Here is a 4248-nt window from a genome sequence, read left to right as displayed (position 1 = left end):
ATAGATTTTGAGGGTCGCTAAACAGAAATCCAAGGTTGATTTGGTCATATCTGGTTATCTGAAGGTCATCTGAGGTCATTTGAAGGTCGAATTCGGAAAAAGGCTAAAAAATCTAAAAAAAATCAAATGAAGGTTTTTGAGCATGCTGAATCCGAATCCGGTTTCGGTTGACCTTCATGACTCTACGACAATGAAAGAATCCTTCACTAGTTTTAAAATACTTCTAGAGGCAATTGAATACAAAACATATAATTGGCTTATATGTGGTGATTTGAAAGTTTCAGGTATGTTGCTAGGACAGCAGTCTGGATTTACAAAGAATCCGGTTTTCTTGTGCCTTTGGGATAGTAGAGATCGCGAAAAATATTACACGAATCATAATTGGGCTGAAAGGAAATCACTTGAAATAGAAAAAGTAAATATTATTGAATCGGCCCTGGTTGATCCAAAAAAAGTATTGATAAGGAGGCTTTTACAAGATGATAAATTTCCCACGACAATGACAAAAATTCAAAGGGATGCATGGCTCAGTTTTAAGGAAGTTGTGAAAAACTTTTTAGGAAATAAAAGAAGTGAAAATTATAAAGTTATAGCAGCCGAAATGATTAAGAACTTTGGAAAAATGGGGTGCCTGATATCATACAAATTGCACTTCCTGCATAATCACCTGGATCGATTCCCAGAGAATTGTGGCGATTACAGTGAAGAGCAAGGAGAGCGCTTCCATCAAGACATAAAAAAAATGGCAAAGCGCTACCAAGGCAGATGGGATGTCGCTATGATGGCTGATTACTGCTGGTCACTGAAAAGAGACTATTTGTTTTAGGGATATCTCAAGTATATAAATAGATTTTGACTACAATTTTACAAATTTACAACATTAATACCATCATTTGATTTTTCATCTACAAGTATATGTACCTATCGAAATAAATTTTCTACAATAAATATGAAAAAACAGAGTTTAACGAAGTGTCTGCATGGAGTAAATTTAAGGCCAGTAACTGCCGATCCTAGCGGCCAAATATTACGGAGATCTTTAGGCACGCCCACAATGCCTACGCTAACTGTGTTTCACATCTGGCACCAATCTCAAGAAAACCTTCTTAGGTTCCTGAGTTTTCTCTTGATTCTCTAATGAAATGAACGATATTTTAAGTTCCGAGAAAATTGGCTAAAAATACTTCTCTGACGTTTAACGGATTTGCACGTTTCTTGAAATTCTGAGTCGAATGATATATACTTTTAGGAGTCACTTTTTTCATAAAAATTAAATACAATAATTCTTTAAAAGTAGGGTAACTGACAGGTTATTGTTTCTATAATACCATTTTTTTATGAAAAATGTGAATCCTAAAAGTATATATGAATTGATTCAGAATTTCACGAAACATGCAAATCCGTTGAAATTCAGAGAAGTATTTTTATCAAATTTTTGCAACTTCCGTCAAGATTGGTAGTAACTCGCCTTCAATTTACTGCGTGCAGATACTTCCTTGACCTCTGTTTTTTTCATACTTATTGTAGAAAATTTGTTTGGACAGGTACATATACTTGTAGATGAAAAGTCAATAGATGTTATTAATGTTGTAAATTTGTGAAATAATCATTACGAGTCGAGAAATAATTCTTCAAAAGTAGGGTAACTTTGACTAAGGTTATTGTTAATATAATACCATTTTTTATGAACAAATGACTCCTAAAACTATATACCAATCGATTCAGAATTTCACGCAACGTGCAAATCCGTTGAACGTCAGGGAAGTATTTTTAGCAAATTTTTGCAACTTTCGTCAAGATTGGTAGTTACTTGCCTTTAATTTACTCCGCGCACATACTTCATTGACCTCTGTTTTTTTTCATATTTATTTGAGAAAAGCACTGGATATCAAGTACATATTTCAAAAATGACTTAATGAAATCTTTCGATTAGATGAAAATTCAAGTAGAGCATTTTCAACATTTCAAACTTTATTTCGACTTATTGCGACCTTTTTCTGTAAAAACATTGTAAATAATTATAAAGTGTGTTGTATGCCTGGATCCGTAAACAAATAAGGTAGAAAATATATGTGTAAAATTGCAATGATAATTTACAATATTAAAAACGTGCTTGATCTCAATAATCCTGCTTTTTATAAGACTAATTTCTGGGTCTGTAATTATTATCTCAAAGCTAGAGAGTAAGACTGCAACAACAAAAAACGTTTTCTAGTATTTTGAGAGATTTGAGTCAAAATTTTCATTGGTTATAAAGTGTATTTCCAAATTATCCCAATGAAATTTTTCGATTAGATGAAAATTCAAAAAGAGCTTTTTCAACATTTCAAACTTTATTTCGACTTATTGCGACTTTTTTTGTAGAAACATTGTTAATAATTATAAATTGTGTTCTATGTCTGGATCCCTAAAAAAATAAGTTAGAAGAGATATGTGTAAAATGGCAATGATAATTTATAATATTAAAAACATGCTTGATCTCAGTAATCCTGCTTTTTATAAGACTAATTTCTGGGTCTGTAATTATTATCTCAAAGCTAGAGAGTAAGACTGCAACAAAAACACGTTTTCTAGTATTTTGAGAGATTTGAGTCAAAATTTTCATTGGTTATAAAGTGTATTTCAAAATTATCCCAATGAAATGTTTCGATTAGATGAAAATTCAAATAGAGCTTTTTCATCATTTCAAACTTTATTTCGACTTATTGCGACTTTTTTTGTAAAAACATTGTTAATAATTATAAATTGTGTTCTATGCCTGGATCCCTAAAAAATAAGATAGAAGAGATATGTGTAAAATTTCAATGATAATTCACAATATTAAAAACATGCTTGATCTAAGTAATCCTGCTTTTTATAAGACGAGTTTCTGGCCCTAACATTATTATTTCACAATTAGAGAGTAAGATTTCAATAGAAAATACTTTTCTCTAGTATATTAAGAAGTTTCAGTCCAAATTTTCATTGAATGTCAAGTATATTTCGAAATTATCCCAATGATATGTTTCGATTAGATGAAAATTCAAATGGAGCTATTTCAAAATTTGAAACTCTGACGTTCAACGAACTTGCACGTTTCTTGAAATTCTGAATCGAATGATATATAAATTTAGGAGTCCCTTTTTTTATAGAAAACGTTATTATAGTAACAACAACAAAAGTAATGATTATTTCACAAATCTACAAAACAATAGGCATGTAACAATAGGCATCTAAAACCATTGATAATAATTATAACTTATGTGGAATGCCTGAATTGGGAAACGAGTTAGGAAAATAAAGCTTTATCGATCAACTAAAATTGAAAATGTTGACCGATTTGAAATTTTTTTTTATTCACTCATAATAATATAACGAGGCTAATGCAGTACATTAAAATTTAATTAATGAATATTGTACAAGATTCTGATTTTTATCTGCTGTGTCTAATCTCAAACAATGGGAGGGTCTCGTGATGCCAAAAACCGTCCGCTCGACAAACTACCACCCGCTGCAAGGGTACCGTTTTCCAGACAATGCCTGAACCAGGCTGATGGTCCCCTAATAACCTAATTATTACTTTCTCGCAGGAAATTTTTTTCACACTTTTTTTACTATGTACCCTTTTTTCTGCAAATATTCCAACTGTGATTGGCTGTCGAAAATTTTTTTTCACTCAGAAGCTCCACCCTTTGGGGCGTGCTTATCATATTTCTGTCTCTCTCGCACACTCACCTCAGAATTTCCACGGGTGTCCCCAGCCCTCTCAAGCTCAAAAATCATTTTTGAACTTGAAATATCTACTAAATAGTTTAAGATCTGAAATTGAAATTTAGTTTCAATTTAAACAATATGAACATGTATTAGTGCATGCATAGTTTTCAATGTGTTATATATTAATTTTTATCTAAAATACCACACTGCTCAGGCCGAGGCTTAGTTTCATTGATGTCAATTTCACTTTATACATTTCAATTTTTAAAGTGTCAATTTTTCAATGACATGGCTACATGTACAAAAATTTCGGCATGTATTTCAGGAAGAAGTGGCTCTATATACCGAGATTTTGATAAGATTAGCTGGATATTTTAGGTAGATGTCGTAGATTGCTGACACTTCGAAGTTTTAAAGCTTTATTTTCAATCTGACACATTTTATTCGGCCAAAATTTAAACTTTTAAAATTAGAAAAAAATCTAAACCTTTTTTTAAAGCCTTACTCTGAAATATTTATTCTTCTCTTTGTCAATACGAAATTCATTATTATGGT

The sequence above is a fragment of the Belonocnema kinseyi genome, chromosome 3, assembly GCF_010883055.1.
Source record: "Belonocnema kinseyi isolate 2016_QV_RU_SX_M_011 chromosome 3, B_treatae_v1, whole genome shotgun sequence".
Lineage (NCBI taxonomy): Eukaryota > Metazoa > Arthropoda > Insecta > Hymenoptera > Cynipidae > Belonocnema > Belonocnema kinseyi.
Note: the sequence above shows the minus strand (reverse complement) of the source record.